Consider the following 19683-nt stretch of genomic DNA (forward strand, 5'->3'; position numbering starts at 1 on the left):
GAGGAGAGAACTGTTGTTCTTGAACATGGTCCTCAGCATTGATGGGTTAACAAAATCCAGTCTGGATCATGCTGTAAGTATAAACTGTATTGCCCTAATTATGCTTGAGCTGGAAATTTGTTCAGTTGCATCGCATTATAGAGTGTCATATAAACAATGCTGAGCAACTCATTCCATTCACATTTCAATGTAAATACTCGTACCTATTGATCTCGGAGTTGACCTGGATATTCACACCAGGCCAGTACAATATAAGCACCCAATGCAAATTTCTATCCCTTTTCAGTGCAAAGGAAACCTCAACATGAGTCACTCTAGTGATTTTGCACTGCCTATAGTCTAGACAGTGAATCTGGGCAACCTTCGGTATTAAGCCCTCAGATGACATTTGAAACAAGTTATTTTGATCCAAATCAACAAAAATAACGTGCATTTAAGGTGCGCTTTTAACAAAGTAAAACATCCCAAGGTGGTTTCACTCAAGTGTACAAAAGCCAAGCCAAAGGAGGAGATATTAGGAGGGAGTGACCATATTCTTGGGCAAAAGTCTGGGTGTCAAGATGGGTATTAAAGGAGCAGAGGTAAGTGTTTAGGATGGGGCATACATGGATAAAGGCACAGATGATTGTTAAATATGGAGTTGCACAAGAGGCAGAAGAAAAAGAACAGAGATACTGGAGGATGGTTGTAGCACTGAACAAGAAGACAGATAAGGAGGGGTGAAACCGTGGAAGTATTAAACACAAGGGTGAGAATTTTAAACTTGAGGTGTTGAGGCCTAGGAGCTAATGGAGGAGAATCTACACTCATCTCATAAATCAGTCTAATTATATTGAAAAGTAAAGTACTCCAGATGCTGGAAATCTGAAATAAAAACAGAAAGTGCTGGAAATACTCAGCAGGTCTGGCAGCATCTGTGGAGAGAGAAGCAGAATTAATGTTTCAGGTAACTTGAATTGAACATCAGAACTGTTGACTGCAAAAACTATATGACCAGCAAGTGACTAGTAAAGGAGAAGAAAAGAAAATATGCACTTAAAATAAGCGGTATTTTCTTGCAATCTCTGTCTGTCAACAGAACTTTATTTTTCTGTTGATTCCAGAGCAGGTTCTCAAAGTGATATTCCGGCGAATTGCCTTTGACAACATGTCTATCAAAACTTTCCTCACAACTCTGATGTTTTACATTGTGCAGTAAGGAAACTGCAGTGTTCTTTAACTACAACTATTTTAATATCAGTTTCTCCTGAACAATTAAGGTGGAAGATTGAAATCAAACTATCAGAACTAAAGTTCCTCTTCAGGTATTTAATTAATTTAAAGTAATTAAAAGCTACACCATTTTTATGATGATTAATTTTATTGATTTTCAACTTTCCTCTCTCCTCCACCCCAACCCCCAGTTTCCAAGGCTATCAGGAGAAAGCTTATGCAGGTTCTGTCCTATTACTTCGCCTTTCCCTTTGGTCGTGCACTTCACTCTTACCTGTGGCTGTGCAGTTTTGCAGTCAGGAAGAACCCTGTTTCTAAAGGCAAGCAGTGACTAGGACCGGAATTTCGGGACTAAATGCATGTCCTGAGCCTGAGCTGGCGCACAACAGGACCGCGGAGGGGATTTTACCAGCAATGGCCAATAAAGGGCCACCATCCCATTAAGAATGGCACCCTGCATCTCTGAGCTGCCAGCCCAAGCAGAGGACCGTCAGCTTGGCAGCCTAGGCAGGCCATGAATAGAGTCTGCGGGGAGGAGTGTTCTTTTCCATATTAAGGCATCCTCAAAGTGAGAATGCTTCCAATGTCCTTCGGCCAAGCAGTCAGGCCCCGGTGATTGGAAGGATAAACCCTCCAGTGGTGGCATCGGAGCTGTGGGGGCAGCCATTGCCATCAAGGGACCCCTCCGTGGGACATCGAGCATCGTTAAAGGAAGGCCACCCTGGGAAGGCCCCCCAGGAAGGCTGCTTTAATGTAGCTGCCGGTCTACCCATGGGGGAGGGGCCATTCTGACACTGGTAAAATGCTGGTGGAGGCTTAAAATGGCTGTTAATAGGCCTGTTAATTACCTTCATTGGCCGCCCACCTCTGGTTGGTGGGCAACTGAGCCTCTACCATTCCCGCCTATCGAAATAGCCCATGGCAGTGGGAAGATGTAGGGCTCCCCACCCAATGCCTTTTGCTGCCATTTTACCAGCCCTCCCACATCCCAGCCTGTCTCCAGAAGGCTAGTAAAATCCCAGCCTAGAATTCCTGATCTGTGCCACTATACAATGTTGTATTGCTGATTCTAACTTCCTGTACATTTTCAAATTGTTCCACACTCATTCCATAAATTCTTAAAATAAATATTTTTATATTCCAACACTTGAGTTTACATATATATGTGTACATTATTGAGTCCATATTTTCAAATATTTTGGTCAAGTTTTATATGAAGTTTAAAGTAGATAATTAAAATACTTTGCATTCCAGCCACTTTTATAACCTGTCCGAAAACATGAGATTTATTTAATAGATGGGAGATATGCTTCAAAATAGTATGGACTTTAATCTGGCTTTGTCTCTTATCTGTATTACAATTGCAGTTGAAGTTTGAAAGCCATTGACCTAAACTCGTGTTCATTTTGAGCTCTGGTTACAAATCCTTGCTCAATGGGGTTGCTCTCATCAATTGCTCCACCAGAGTAGGGGTGCATGAAAAGGAACATATTGGTAGAAAATTAGCTGCTCTTTCTTTCAGCCTTGACTCTATGGTAGAACACACTTCTGAGTCAGAAAGTTGTGAGTCACAGTCCCACTCATGACACTTCAGTTCATAATCTAGGCTGATACTCCAGTGTAGTACTGAAGGAGTGCTGCACTGTTAGAGATGCTGTCTTTTGAATGCGACTTTAAAGCAAAGCTCCATTTTCCCTCTTTGGTTGACGTAATAGATTGTAATAATCAAAAAGCAAGGGGCTTTTCTAATGTCCTGGACAATATTTAACTCTCAACCAACATCACTGAAATAGATTATCCGGTCACTTATCTCATTGCTGTTTGTGGGATCTTGCTGTGCTCAATTTTTTTATATTCTTTCATGGAATATGGGTGTCACTGGCATAGGCCAGCATTTGTTGTCCATCCCTAATTTCCCTTGACAACTGAATGGCTTGCTAGACCATTTCAGAGGGCAGTTAAGAGTCAACCACATTGCCGTTCGTTTGGAGTCACATGCAGGACACACCTGGTAAGGATGGCAGATTTCCTTCCCTAAAGGACATTAGTGAACCAGAAGGGGTTTTATGATAATCAATGATAGCTTCATGGCTAGCTTTCAATTCCAGATGTTTTTAATATATTAATTAATTGAATTTAAATTCCATGGTGGGCTTTGAACCCATGTCTCCAGAGCACTCAGCTGGCCTCTAGATTATTAGTTCAGTGACATTAGGGGTAATGTGGAGTGTGGCATTAATCAGGAGATTAGAGAAGCATGTAGCATGGGTAATACAGTAATCATGGGGACATCAATCTGCATATAGACTAGGTAAACCTAATAAGCACTAATGCTGTGGAGGATGAGTTTCTGGAGTGTGTTAGGGATGGTTTTCTAGAGCAGTATGTTGAGCAACAGACTAGAGAACAGGCTATTTTAGATCTAATATTATGTAATGAGAAAGGGTTAATTAATAATCTTGTTGTAAAAGACCCTTTAGGGATGAGTGACCATAACGTGATTGAAAGTGAGGTAATTCAATCCGAAGCCAGGGTGTTAAATTTGAACAAAGGAAATTATGAAGGTATGATGGTCAAATTGGCTAAGGTGGATTGGGAAAATACATTAAAAGGTATGACGGTACATAGGCAATGGATAGTCTTTAAAGAAATATTACATAGTTTACAGCAACTATACATTCATTCAAGCACAAAAACCCCAAAAGTAAAGGCAGTCAACCATGGATAATAAAGGAAGTTAAGGATTGTATAAGATGAAAAGAAAAGGCCTATAAAGTTGCCAGAAATAGTAGTAAACCTGAGGATTGGGAGGATTTTAGAATACAGCAAAGGAGGACGAAAAAACTGATAAAGAAAGGGAGAATAGAATATGAATGTAAGCTAGCAAAAAATATAAAAATGGACTGTAAAAGCTATGTAAAAAGGAAATGTTGGGCTAATGTGGGTCTATTACAGGCAGAGTCAGGAGAATTTGTGACCTTCAGGAGAATGGGGAATAGAGAAATGGCAGAGAAGCTAAATGATTACTTTGTGTCTGTCTTCACCGAGGAAGATACAAGAAATCTCCCAGAATTAGAGATCCAAGGGATTAGGGGGGATGAGGAATTGAAGGAAATTAGTATTAGTAAGACTGTTGCATGGAGAGCTTAATGGGGCTGAAGGCTGATAAGTCCCCAAGACCTGATATTCTACATCCCAGAGTGTTGAAAGAGGCTATGGAGATAGTGGATGCATTGGTGATCATCTTCCAAAATTCTATAGATTCTGGAGTGGTTCCTGCAGATTGGAAGGTGGCAAAAGTCACCCCATTATTTAACAAGGGAGAGAGAGAGAAAAATGGGAATTACAGACCTGTTAGCCTTACATCGGTCATTGGGAAAATGCTAGTATCTATTCTAAAGGATGTGATAAATGGACACTTGGATAATAATGATCTGATTGGACATGGTCAACATGGATTTATGAATGCGAAATCACATTTGACGAACCTGTTGGAGTTTTTTGAGGATGTTACTACAGAATTGATAAAGGTGGGGAGGGGGGGGGGTGTGGTTAGTGGATGTGGTATATTTGGATTTTCAAAAGGCCTTTGATAAAGTCCCCCATAGGAGGTTGGTTAGCAAAATTAAAGCACATAGAAGGTAATATACTGGCATGGATTAAGGATTGGTTAACAGGCAGAAAACAGAGAGTAGGAATAAACAGGTCATTCTCACATTGACAGGCTGTGACTAGTGGGGTACCCCAGGGATCAGTGCTTGGACCCCAGCTGTTCACAATATATATCAATGATTTGGATGTCAGGACCAAATATAGTATTTCCAAGTTCGTGGATGACACAAAACTACGGGGGAATGTGTGTTGTGAGGAAGATGCAAAGCAGCTTCAAGGAGATTTGGACAAACTTAGCGAGTGGGCAAGAATGTGGCAGATGGAATATAATGTGGAAAAATGTGAGGTTATGCACTTTGGTAGGAGGAATAGATGAGCAGAGTATTTATTAAATGGTAAGAGATTAGAAAGTGTAGATGTACAAAGGGACCTGGGTGTCCTTGTCAATAAGTCACTGAAAGCTAACATGCAGGTGCAGCAAGCAATTAAGAAGGCTAATGGTATGTTAGCCTTTATTGCAAGAGGATTTGAGTACAGTAATAGTGAAATCTTACTTCTATTGTATAGAACCTTGGTTAGACTGCACCTGGAGTATTGCGTGCAGTTTTGGTCCCCTTACCTTAGGAAGGATATTATTGCCATAGAGGGAGTGCAATGAAGGTTCACCAGACTTGTTCCTGAGATTGGGGAAACTGGACTTGTATTCTCTAGAGTTTCGAAAAATGAGAGGTGATCGCATTGAAACCTTTAAAATACTTAAAGGGATCGACATGGTAGATGCAGCTAAGATGTTTCCCCTGGTTGGGGAGTCTAGCACCAGGGGACACAATTTCAAAATAAGGGGGAAGCCACTTAGGACAGAGATGAGGAGAAATTTCTTTAATCAGAAGGTTGTGAATCTTTGGAATTGTCTACCCCAGAAGGCTGTGGAAGCTCAGTCACTGAGTATGTTTAAAGTAGAGATTGACAGATTTCTAAATGCCAATGACATAAAGGGATATGAGGATAGTGTGGGAAAAAGGCATTGACATGAAAGATCAGCCATGATCGTATTGGATGGCAGAGCAGGCGCAATGGGCTGAATGGCCTACTCCTGCTCCTATGTTCCTGTTACCACTACACCACTAACTCCCCTGTTATCTCATTTGACTGTAAATGAGTTCTTTTATGATGGTAAGTTTGCAGACAAAACTGCTTTAACTAAGGGAATGTTAATAATTTTGTAAGGGGAGATTGGCGTATGGGCATCATGGGATACTTGACGTAAACTTAGGCCTCTGAAACTTGAGAAAAGCTTGTCTATAAGACACAGAAAATCACCTGAATCTAATCAAGAGGTAGATGAGATCAGGGAAGAGAGTAAGATGGGAAGATGATGTAATTAAAGAAACAGTTTGTCAAGTAAACCTCTTGTAACTGTATAAATTGACTGTTCAAACATTGTACTAGTAGAACCCCTATGACCGTCATGAGAGTAGGACTTCTCCTTGCATGCTCATGATAAGGATCGCTCATTTGAACAAGACATCCAACTCTTGAGGCGTTTTTGGGTACCGGGGCAAGCCCTCACCCCTTACACATGGTGTAGTCAGCAGGTTACGAACCTGCACAGGGAATTTAAAGGGTATCCCATAGGTCACTACCGCTCGGGCAGACCACACTCTGACAGAATGACCAATAGTGCAGAAGACCTATTTGGGGACCGGAGGGGTGGCTTAACAGGTTTATAGCAGATAAATATGAGAATTTGATCAGTAAAATGAAAAAAGGATGGTGGAAATCTAATGACCCCTCCCCCCCACCCCCACAGAAGCACAAAGAGCATGGTGGAAGGGCCAAAAGAAAGGTTGGAAGGATAAGGCAGTTAGGATCAGAATCAATTCTTATATGGGACTCTGCGGGCGAGTCCACAAACATTCCCAAAAGCAGAAACAAATTAACAGGGAGTCCAAAAACAAGTCCAGGCATAGAAACAAGTTTCAGAAAATGATTGGTAGAAATTACATTGGAAGTACCATAGTAGTCTAGAACGCTGTTGAAAGGACAAAAGAAGGAAAACTTGTTTGTGTGTGTGTGTGTGTAAGTCTATATTGGTGGTTGGTCTCCGTGTGTTCAGAAGTTGTTGAATGGTAAATGTGAATGTATGTGAAGCGTCTCTGAGTGAAGTTGTATTAAATTGGTGTAAGTTAAAACAAGAAGAAGCTAGGAGAAGCTATGATAAAGATGAGTGTTTAAGTTATTAGAAAGCATTGCTTTCTAACTTGCTTTGTTTGGTGGTAGTGAAATTTATAGGGTGGGCCCAGGTTGTACAGATTTCAAATGACCCTATCAGTGAGGCAGTACAGTAGATGCAGGGGTCCACATGCAAAGACAGACAAATGAAAGCAGTCTGGCTGTTGGTGTATCAGGCTAAGTATAAGCAGCAAGAGGAAAAGTGTAGACATCAGAGTTAGAATTAAATAAATGAAGGAAAGAGAATGAAGATAGGTGTGCTGTACGGTCACTTTCTAGATTGATCAAAAGGCGGGGTTCTACGGTTTAGATGAGGCAGAAGATAATAAGTTGTTGCTGTTCACCCTAAGCTCAGAGATTTACTCAGCCCTAGCAGAGGAACGGAGAATAGCTCGAGGCACCTGGGATGAAATGAAGACTTGGGTAACTAGGGCTACGGGCCTCAGAAAAGGGGACTCGTATCAGCTAGTTCAGAATATGCGTCAAAGAATGAATGTGAAAGGCTGCTGCATAATCCATTTGGGTGGAAATTAGAAACTCTAAGAAGAAAAAGTAATTGATAGGCGTAGTCTATAGGCCACCAAATAATAACATCACATTGGGCCGGGCAATAAACAAAGAAATAACTAATGCCTGTAAAAATGGTACGGCAATTATCATGGGGGATTTTAATCTACATGTAGATTGGTCGAACCAGCTCAGTCAGGGTAGCCTTGAGGAGGAATTCGTTGAGTGTATCCGTGATAGTTTTCTTGAACAGTATGTAATGGAACCGACGAGGGAGCAAGCTATCCTAGATCTAGTGCTGTGTAATGAGACAGGAATAATTAATGACCTCATGGTTAGGCTCTTGGAAGGAGTGATCACAGTATGGTTGAATTTAGAATACAGATGGAGAGTGTGAAGATAAAATCCAATACCAGGGTCCTGTGCTTGAACAAGGGGGACTACAATAGAATGAGGGAGGACTTGGCTAAAGTAGACTGGAAACAAAGATTTTACGGTGGGACAGTTGACGAGCAGTGGAGGACTTTCAAAGCAATTTTTCAAAGTGCTCAGCAAAAGTATATTCCAGTGAAAAGGAAGGACTGGAAGAAAAGGGGTAATCTGCCATGGATGTCTAAGGAAATAAGGGAGGCTATCAAATTGAAAGAGAAGGCATACAAAGTGGCCAAAAGCAGCATGAAACTAGAAGATTGGGAAAACTTTAAAGGTCAACAGAAAGCTACAAAAAGAGCTATAAAGAAAAGTAAGATAGAACATGAGAAAAAACTAGCACAGAATATAAAGACAGATAGCAAAAGTTTCTATAAATATATAAAACGAAAAAGAGTGGCGAAAGTAAACGTTGGTCCTTTAGAGGATGAGAAGGGGAATTTAGTTATGGGATATGATGAAATGGCCGAGGCATTGAACAGGTATTTTGTATCGGTCTTCTCAGTGGAGGACATTAATAACATGCCAGTAATTGACAAAGAGACGAACGTAGGTGAGCACCTGGAAACAATCATTATTATGGAAGAGGTAGTGTTGGGCAAGCTAATGGAGCTAAGGATTGATAAGTCTCCTGGCCCTGATGGAATGCATCCCAGGGTACTAAAAGAGATGGCGGGAGAAATAGCAGGTGCACTGACGGTAATTTTCCAAAATTCGCTGGACTCTGGGGTAGTCCCAGCTGATTGGAAAACAGCAGATGTGACGCCACTGTTTAAAAAGGGAGGTAGACAAAAGATGGGGAATTATAGACCGGTTAGCTTAACCTCTGTAGTGGGGAAGATGCTTGAGTCTATTATCAAGGAAGAAATAGCAGGGCATCTCGATAGAAATTGTCCCGTTGGGCAGACGCAGCATGGGTTCATGAAGGGCAGGTCATGCTTGACAAATCTTTTGGAATTCTATGATGACATTACGAGCAAGGTGGACAATGGGGACCCAGTGGATGTGGTGTACCTAGATTTCCAAAAGGCCTTCGACAAGGTGCCGCACAAGAGGCTGCTGCATAAGATAAGGATGCATGGCGTTAGGGGTAAAGTATTAGCATGGATAGAGGATTGGTTGACTAACAGGAAGCAGAGAGTGGGGATAAATGAGTGCTATTCTGGGTGGCAATCAGTCACTAGTGGTGTGCCTCAGGGATCGGTGTTGGGACTGCAATTATTTACAATTTATATAGATGATTTGGAGTTGGGGACCACGTGTAGGGTGTCAAAGTTTGCAGATGACACTAAGATGAGTGGCAGAGCAAAGTGTGCAGATGACTGTGAAACTTTGCAGATTGCACATTGAGTGAGTGGGAAAAGGTCTGGCAGATGGAATACAATGTTAATAAATGTGAAGTCATTCATTTTGGTAGGAGTAACAATAAAAAGGATTATTACTTGAATGGTAAAAAGTTGCAGCATGCTGCTATGCAGAGGGACCTAGGTGTCCTTGTGCATGAATCGCAGAAGGTTGGTCTGCAGGTACAGCAAGTAATTAGGAAGGCAAATGGAATTTTGTCCTTCATTGCTAAAGGGATTGAGTTTAAAAGCAGAGAGGTTATGTTGCAGCTGTATAAGGTACTGGTGAGGCCGCACCTGGAGTACTGTGTGCAGTTTTGGTCTCCTTACTTGAGAAAGGATATACTGGCACTGGAGAGGGTGCAGAGGAGGTTCATTAGGTTGATTCCGGAGTAGAGGGGGTTGGCTTATGAGGAGAGACTGAGTAGATTGGGATTATATTCTTTGGAGTTCAGAAGAATGAGGGGGGATCTTATAGAAACATATAAAATCATGAAGGGAATACATAAGATACAAGTAGAGAGGATGTTTCCACTGGCAGGTGAAGCTAGGACAAGAGGGCATAGCCTCAAGATTAGAGGGAGCAGATTTAGGACTGAATTAAGAAGGAACTTCTTCACCCAGAGGGTTGTTAATCTATGGAATTCCTTGCCCAGTGAAGTAGTTGACGCTTCTTCAGTAAACGTCTTTAAAGCTAAGGAAGATATCTTTTTGAACAATAAAGGAATTAAGTGATACGGTGGGAGCACGGGTAAGTGGATCTGAGTCCACGAAAAGATCAGCCATGATCTTATTGAATGGCGGAGCAGGCTCGAGGGGCCGGATGGCCTACTCCTGCTCCTAGTTCTTATGATCTTATGATCTCTTGGGGTTTGCCTGCTTTGTGAGAGTTTCTTTTTCCTTTAGTTTCTAATTATAGCTGTTGCAAGACATTTGAAGAAAGGAGAATTGGGATCACTGGAGTAATTGATTTATTTTTGTTTTCCTTCCTTTATATGCATGTGCTACTCTTTTCTGTCTGTGGGTGTGTGTGGATTTATTTATTTGGGCGCATGATGTTTGTTTATTTTATTTATTTAGAGATACAGCACTGAAACAGGCCCATCGGCCCACCGGGTCTGTGCCGACCATCAACCACCCATTTATACTAATCCTACATTTATCCCATATTCCTACCACATCCCCACAATTCCCCTACCACCTACCTATACTAGGGGCAATTTATAATGGCCAATTTACCTATCAACCTGCAAGTCTTTGGCTGCGGGAGGAAACCAGAGCACCCGGAGGAAACCCACGCAATCACAGGGAGAACTTGCAAACTCCACACAGGCAGTACCCAGAATCAAACCCGGGTCGCTGGAGCTGTGAGACTGCGGTGCTAACCACTGCGCCACTGTGCCACCACTGTGTACTTGAATTTGTGATTTTCAGTGCGATTTTAAAACTAAGACATACTGGCACAAAATACTGGGGATGAAGCTCCAGTTTGTTTTACAAATATAAAGATGGAATCAAAAGTGGTTAAGTAGGGAACATTGGAATTTGGAAGTTATTCTAAAGGACGGGAAGAGTTTCCAGGAGTAGGGAATCAAGTGATTGTTAGGGTCCTTCTTACAAAATCAGGCTTCGCACCTCACTGGCAAGGACCTTATGAGGTACTGACGACCAGCACCACTTGGAGGTGTGGATGTGGAAGGGAAAAGCCAGTGGAAACATATCACATGGATAAAGCAGTATGGAAATGCAAATAATAATAAGGACTAACTGGTGATGACTAGTGTCCACTATGTTCTCCCTATACAGGACCATGAAAACTGCAGTACTGCTGATCTGTCTGGCAACCACAATCGCAGCAGGAACCAAGTCAGTTGACCAGAGGAACAAAACAAGGCCTGTTCTATAAGAACTCGAGCGATGCCAATTGCGATCGGGCACATGGAATGCTAAATATCACGGTTAACAAACTTGTATGCCTAAGGAGTAGTTCAGGGCAGTTGGGAACGGGGAACAGCAGTGCTTGAAGTTGCAAACTGTGGCAATGAAGGTTCCCTTTTTATTTAAAGCAGTCATGCATAAATCTAGCGTCAGTATCATCCACTGTAGTTCTAACTTTATAACCTCTATTATATCTGTATGCAGTTACTTGTTGGATTAAGTTCTATTCAAGTTATTTGTTATTAAATTGTCTAACCAATGTGAATGTTGACTGCAGGCTTCCATTTTGGGTAATCTGTTCATTATTCGTATCCTGAACGAGAGAGGTTGTTAGACTCCATTAAGTATACACGAGCATATTGGTTAGCTTCGTGGCTGAACTGCATAGCCAGATTCACTCATTCAATTGTAACTCTTAATTTAAAAAAAAATGGAATTGCTATAATAGAGCCAGCCAGTATTTATTAATGAATTACAGCTGTTTGCTATAATGAGCTTGCTGACTTCTAAAACATAATGAGCAAAACAATGCTAAAATTGAATTTTAAGTTAGATTTAAATTTAACCAACATGATAGCAAAACATTAAAGAACCAAGGGCATCCAAACCTTTCTCAGGTAGAGAATACAGGGATCATGGGAGATAGCAATTGGCCAAAGTACTACCTCATACCCAGAGAGATTCCATCTTTATGGGATCTCGCCGACTGGGTGTAGGAATAATGCTGTCTGTCCACATCCCATAGGGATAGAGATGAGAGCCACGCATGGTTTTAATACCACCCTAAACCATACCCTTGAAATTTCCCACGCCTGCCATGAACTGACGCAGATGGCATACCGTGGAGAAGGGGAATACTGTGTGACCACCAGCGAGCCACAATACCAGTACGGTAACATCCACTGCCCAGTGATCAACTCGAGTTTCTGCTTCAAACCCCAGGCCCGATCAACAATCGGACATTCGGCAATAACTCACATCCGGCTTCCTCGTAGGGAGTGGATGAACATAACCGATGATCTAACGGAGGACTTGTTGAGATACCTGCTTCCCGAGGGGAAGTGAATCCCTAAAATGTCGGAGCATCTACTGAAGGTGAGGGAAGAGGCCCGGACAACAATGAAGCAGTATCACCAAATTCAACAGGAGGTCAAACAACTGGGGGAGGATGTGGAAGCCGAACTGGAGGACACATGGGGGTGGGAGACAGTTTAGGACTGGGGTATTAGGGTGGACATTCACTCCTGGATTAGAATTGCTTCCCATGTACTGGTAGCAGCGCAGTTACTAATTGCTATCAGACTTATGGTTGAATGTTGTACCCTGGCACCTAAATTGAGATGTTAGACATAATTTAGAAAATGTAACTGTGCAAAATGCCTGTCTGGCCAACAGTGATGGAGCAAGGAGCACCTAGCGTTAGTTGGCCATCATGCTAGTACCAAGGGCCAAAATGGGGGACTGAAGTGGTATTCCCTGGCAGTACTGCAGGCTTGACTAAAATTGCTGTCATTTATGTCACATAATACAAAGTGTCAATCCCAGACTAAGCCTGGTCATTAGGACACAGGTGAGGTCATAAGAGGATGCAAAGGAAGGATCCAAAGTTCATCGAAACCGATAGGATCCCTGGATTACTTGATGAGCAGAGGATTCTAGGGTAATGGCTACCTTGGGCCAGGCACTGACCAAGGGCCAAAAGGTGGATCTGTATGGGGAGACTGGCGTATGGGCATCATGGGATACTTGGCGTAAAACTTAGGCCCCTGAAACTTGAGAAAAGCTTGTCTGTGAGACACAGAAAATCACATGAATCTTATCATGATGTAGATGAAATCAGGGAAGAGAGTAAGATGGGAAGATGATGTAATTAAAGAAACAGCTTGTCAAGTAAACCTCCTGTAACTGTATAAATTGACTGCTCAAACATTGTACTGGTAGAACCCCTACGATCATTCGTGAGAGTAGGACTTCTCCTTGCATGCTCGTAATAAAGATCGCTCGTTTGAACAAGACATCCAACTCTTGAGCCGTTTTTGGGTACCGGGGCAAGCCCTCACCCCTTACACATACTGTGGTAGTCTGGCAAACTTCTATGTGGAGCTGTCTTTCAAGGTTACCTTCTGTGTGGTTTTGACAATATATTGCATATGCAGTGGGATATTCTGGCAAAAGCAAAATACTGCAGCTGCTGGAAATTTGAAACAAAAACAGAAAATTCTGGAAATACTCAGCAGGTCAGGCACATATGTGGAGAAAAAAGCAGAGTAAACTTTTCAGGTAGATGACCTTTCTCAGAATGGTTAGGTTTTGAGCAAGTAAAAGGGGGGAGGGGAGAAGAAGAACAAAAGGGAAGGTCTGTGATAGGATGGAGGACAGGAGACATTAAATGACAAAAAGTTTCATGGTACAAAAGCAAATAAAGAAACAAAAGACGTGTCTGGATGAGGTGTAAATGCAGGACAGCAGCCATCCGAACACAAAGTAAAGGGTTTAATAAAGAAACAGATATGCAGAGGGTGGGGAAAAACAAAAAAAACAAACCAACACAAAAACACAGGAGAAAAGAAAAAAATGGGGACAGAGGCTATGATCTAAATTTATTGAATTCAATGTTGAGTCTGGAAGGCTGTAAAGTAACCAGTCAACAGATGAGGTGCTGTTCCTCAAGCTTGTGTTGACCTTCATTGGAACACTGTAGCAGGCCAAGGACAGAAAGGTCAGAGTGGGAGCAAGGTGGAGAATTAAAATGACAAGCAACAGGAAGCTCTGGGTCGTGCTTGCAGACTGAAAGGAGGTGTTTTGCAAAGCTGTCACCCTGTCTGCATTTAGTTTCCCCAGTGTTAAGGAGACCACATTGCGAGCAGCGAATACAGTATACTAAATTGAAAGAAGTACAAGTAAATTACTGTTTCACTTGTAAGGAGTGTTTGAGGCCCTGGACAGTGGGAAGGGAGGAGGTAAAAGGGCAGGTGCTGCATCTCCTGTGTTTGCATGGAGAGTTGCTATAGGAAAGGGGGCAGATAGACCAGGGTTTCTTGGAGGGAACGGTCCCTTCGGAATGCTGAAAGGGGCGGTGAGAAGAAGATGTGTTTGGTGATGGCATCAGGCGGGATATGACAGAAATGGTGGAGGATGATCTGTTGAATAGAGTTGAATGGAGACTCGTGGGGTGGAAGGTAAACCCTTTCATGGTTCTGGGAGGGAGGGAAAGGGGTGAGAGTACAAGCGTGTGAAATAGATCACACATGGCCGAGGGCCCTGCAAACCACGGTGGGGAGGAATCCTTGGTTGAGGAAAAAGGAAGACATATCAGAAACGCTGGTATAGAATGTTGCATCGTCTGAACAGATACAACGGAGCTGGAGAAACTGGGAGAATGGAATCTAGTCTTTGCAGGAAGTGGGGTGTGAGGAAGTGTAGTCCAGGTAGCTGTGGGAGTCAGTGAACTTATAGTGAATATTGGTTGACAGCCTATCCCCAGAAATGGAGACAGAGAAGTAGAGGAAAGGAAGGGAACAGTCAGAGATGGACCATGTGAAGATAAGAGAAGGGTGGAAATTGGAAACAAAGTCAGGAGAGCAAGAAGCGGCACCAATACAGTCATCAATGTACTGGAAGAAGAGAGAGGAGGCCTTTGTAGGACGGGAACAAGGAATGTTCAACATACCCCACAAAAAGACAGGCATAACTAGGACCCATGCCGGTATCCATAACAACACCTTTTACTGTTGAAGTGGGGGAGGGCATAGGAAGAGTTACAAATGTAGTCGGGAAGAGATTGGACAAGGGGAGTAAAAATAGAATCAAGATAGGAAGAAATCAGTTCAGTGGGATAGGAACAGGCTGAAACAATGATTTTGCCAGGGCAATCCTGTTTGTGGATTTTGGGAAGGAAGTAGAAGCAGGCTGTGCAGGGTTGGGGAACCATGAGGTTGGAAGCCGTGGAGGGAAGGTCTTCAGAGGAGCATGAAATGAGAAAAGATTTCATGGTACAAAGACAAGTAAAGAAACAAAAGATGTGCCTGGATGAGGTGTAAATGGCAGGAGAGGAGCCGTCCGAACACAAAGTAAAGGGATTAAAAAAGGAATCGAGGGGCCAGGGGAAGAAACATAAAAACCAGAACCAGCAAGAAATAGGGGAGAAAAGAAAAAATGGGGACAGAGGTTATGATGTAAAATTATTGAACTCAATGTTGAGTCCAGAAGGCTGTAAAGTGCCCAGTTGAAAGATGAGGTGCTGTTCCTCGAGCTTGTGTTGAGTTTCATTGGAACACTGTAGCAGGTCAAGGACAGAAAGGGAAGAGTTGGGAACTATGTGGAGAATTAAAATGACAAGCAACAGGAAGCTTGGGGTCAAGCTTGCGGACTCAAGGGAGGTGTTCCACAAAGTGATCACCTAGTCTGCATTTAGTCTCCCCAGTGCTGAGGAGACCACGTTGTAAGCAGTGAATACAGTATACAAAATTGAAAGAAGTACATGTGAATTACTGTTTCACTCGGAAGGAGTGTTAGGGGCCTTGGGCAGTGAAAAGGGCAGGTGTTGCATCTCCTGTGCTTGCATTGAAAGGTGCTGTAGGAATGTGGGGACATGTTGGGGCTGACTGAGGAGTGGACCAGGGTGTCACAGAGGGAACGGTCTCTTCGGAATGCTGAAAGGTGAGGGGAAGATATATTTTGTGGAGGCATCACGCTGGTGGTGGAAGAAATGGCGGAGGATGATTCATTGAATATAGAGGCTGGTGGGGTGGAAGATGAGGACCAGGGGAAACCGATCCTGGTTCTGGGAGGGAGGGGAAGTGATGCGAACAGAGCTACGTGAAATAGATCAGACATGGTTGAGGGCCCTGTCAACCATGGTGGGGGGCAAATCCGCGGTTGAGGAAAAAGGAAGACATATCGGAGGCACTACTATGGAACGTTGCATTGTCTGAACAGGTATGACCAAGCCGGAGAAACTGAGAGAATGGAATTGTATCTTTGCAGAAAGTGGGGTGTGAGGAAGTGTAGTCCAGGTAGCTGTGGGAGTCCATGGGCTTATAGTGAATGTTGGTTGATAGCCTATCCCCAGAAATAGAGACAGAGAAGTCAAGGAAAGGAAAGGTAGAGTCTGAGATGGACCAAGTGAAGGTAAGAGAAGGGTAGAAATTGGAAATAAAATCAATTAAGTTTTCCAGTTCAGGGCGAGAGCAGGAAGCGGCACCGATTAGTCATAAAATGCACCAGAAGAAGGGGTGAGGGAGGGACCCTGAGTAGGATGGGAACAAGGAATGTTCCACATATCCCACAAAAAGACAGGCATAGCTAGGACCCATGCGGCACCCATAGCAATATCTTTTATTTGGAGGCAGTGAGTGGAGTTGAAGGAGAAGTTGTTCAATGTGAGAAAAAGTTCAGCCAGGCAGAGGAGGGTGGTGGTGGATGGGAACTGATTGAGCCTCCGTTCAAAAAAGCAGTGGAGAGCTCTCAGACCACCCTAGTGGGGACAGAGGTGTAGCGGGATTGGACGTCCATGGTGAAAAAGGAGATGGTGAGGGCCAGGAAATTGGAAATTGTTGAAGTGACGGAGGGCACAGAAGAGTTACAGATGTAGGTGGGAAGAGACTGGACAAGGGGAGAAAAAATTGAGTTGCATTAAGAAGAAATCAGTTCAGTGGGGCAGGAACAGGCTGAAACAATAGGTCTACTAGGGCACTTGTCTGTGGATTTTGGGAAGGAGGTAGAAGTGGGCTGTATGTAGTTGGGGAACTATGAGGTAGGAGACTGTGGGGGCAAGATCTTCAGAGGAGGTGAGGTCAGTGACAGTCCTGGATACAATGGCTTGATGTTCAGTAGTGGGGTCATGGTCCAGAGGGAGGTAGGAGGAAGAGTTGGCGTTTGACCTCTGTTGGGTAGAGGTCAGCACACCAGACAGCAACAGCACCACCCTTGTCAGCAGGTTTGATGAAAATGTTGGGGTTGGACCTGAGAGAACAGAATGTTGCAAGTTCAGAGGAAGAAAGGTTAGAGCGAGTGAGGGGAGCAGAGAAATTGAGGCGGCCAATGTCACACCGGTAGTTCTCAATGAAAAGATCAAGGGAGGGTTAGAGGCCAGAAGGAGGGGTCCAGTGGAGGCAGAATATTGGAGATGGGTTAAAGGGTCCACTGAGTGGGGTAAGCCTCCTGGCCAAAGAAGTGGGCACGGAAGCAGAGGTGAAGGAAGAAGAGCTTAGTGTCATGCTAATCTCAAAATTCTTTGAGGTGAGGACGTAAGGGGATAAAGCTTTAGGCCTTTGCTGAGGACAAATCGTTCAGAGTCAGAGAGGGGAATGTCAGAGGGTATCATGAATACACAGCAAGGGGTGAGATTCGAAGAAGTGATGGGGTCAGAGGGAAGGGAAGGGGAAAAAGGATCCGGGGGTGTTGGTAGTGTTTTGGTTGGCTATGAAGTTTAACTGATATTTAGAGCCTTGTTGGAACACAGAATGTTTCCCCACTTGGAATGGTTGAGGCAGAAATCATTGCACCTCGAAAGGTAAAATTACATAAATACTTGAAGCAGGAAAAGATCCAGGGCTATGCGAAGAGAGTCGATCAGTGGGATTAGTTTTAGATTGCTCCAGCAAAGATCCAATATCTAGACAATGGGCTGAATGGACCCCTTCTATGACATGGGCCCCAACAGATCTCTGCAGCATAGAGTCATAGAGTGTTGTAGAGTCAATTACATCAAAGAAGGAGGCCATTCGGCCCAATGAGTCCATCCCAGCTCTCCACGAAGCTATGCAGTCAGTCCCACTCCCCAGCTCGATCCCTGTAGCCCTGCAAGTCTATTTAATTCAGGTGGCCATCCAACTTCCTCTTGAAGATATTGATCGTCTCTGCTTCCACCATCCTTGTGGGCAGCGAGTTCCAGATCAGTACCACCCACTGTGTAAAAAAGGTCTTCCTCATATTCCCCCTGCACATTTTGCCCAAAACCTTCAATCTGTGTCCCTTAGTCCTTATATCATTTGTTAATGGAAACAGTTTTTCCTTGTTTAACTTATGTAAGCCTGTAATAATCTTGTACACTTCTATTAAATCTCCCCTCAATCTCCTTTGTTCTAAGAAAAACAAACCCGGCTTTTCCAACCTAACCTTGTAACTAAAATTCTCCTGGAACCATTCTGGTAAATCTCCTCTGCACCCTCTCTGGAACCCTCACATCCTTCCTAAATTGTGGTGACCAGAACTGGATGCAACACTCCAGTTGGGGCCTAACCAGAGCTTTTTAAATGTTCAGCAAAACTTCCCTGCTCTTGTACTCAATGCTTCTATTTATGAAGCCCAAGATCCCATGTGCTTTACTAACCACTCTCTCAATATTTCTTGTCACCTTCAAAGATTGATGCACATTCACCCCCAGGACCCTCTGTTCCTGAACATAATTTTTAAAACTGTGCTATTAAATATATATTGCCTCTCCCTATTCCTTCTGCCAAATTTTATCACCTCACACTTGTCAGTATTACTTGCCATGTAATACAATGCAACCCACCCACATCTGTAGGTCTACTGAAAAACATCTTGCGATTAGAACGGACAAGGAAAGTAAACAGCATTTGCTCATGAATATTTACAAATAGCCACATATTTCAGTTGCTAAAAAAACTAGTCAACCTCCTGCTCGTGAGAAATCAGATAACTGCCTCCCTAAGTCCATCCCCTCTTGCTGTCTTTAATCACCTTTCTCATACTTCCCCCAATCCTACTCCTCTGATATATTTGGTTCTGTTACTTCCCCCACCCTCCTATATTTACGACTCCCACGTCTTTCTCTGTTACTGCCTCTCACCCTCTCACTCTTGATGCCAGTGTCCCCCTCCATTGAAATCCCCTTGTCTTACCTTATTCTCCTTATTTTATACCCTTATGTGCCCCTTTCTCAATGCACTTCTCTTGCATTCTCTACTCCCCACCCCTACTCTGCAGCTCTGGGTTTTGCTGCCCTTTTTTGTAAAGGGCAGGTCATGCCTGATGAACCTGACTGAATTTCTTAAAAAGTGACTAAAATAATGGACAGGGGAATGTCTATAGATGCTATTTCTTTGGACTTCCAGAAGCCATTTGATTGAGTCTCTCATAAGAGATTGTTAGCTAAAAGTTGAAACTCATGGAATTGAAGGCAAATTATTAACCTGGTTAAGAAATTGGCTGAGTGGCAGGAGACAGAGAGTAGGGTTAATGGGCAGATACTCAAATTGGTGAGATGTGACTAGTGGAGTCCTGTAAGGGCAGGGGCCTCAACTATTCACTGCATTTATTAGTGACTTCCTGTCACAGATGAGTTCGATAAAGAACCCTCATCACTGGAGCTTGACAAGGCCACAGACTGCCGAGCGAACAGAAGGGCACTTGGCAAGGAGGGAATCCAGCCAAACTGCTCAAG

This window comes from Heterodontus francisci, chromosome 1, assembly GCF_036365525.1.
Source record: "Heterodontus francisci isolate sHetFra1 chromosome 1, sHetFra1.hap1, whole genome shotgun sequence".
NCBI classification, from domain to species: domain Eukaryota; kingdom Metazoa; phylum Chordata; class Chondrichthyes; order Heterodontiformes; family Heterodontidae; genus Heterodontus; species Heterodontus francisci.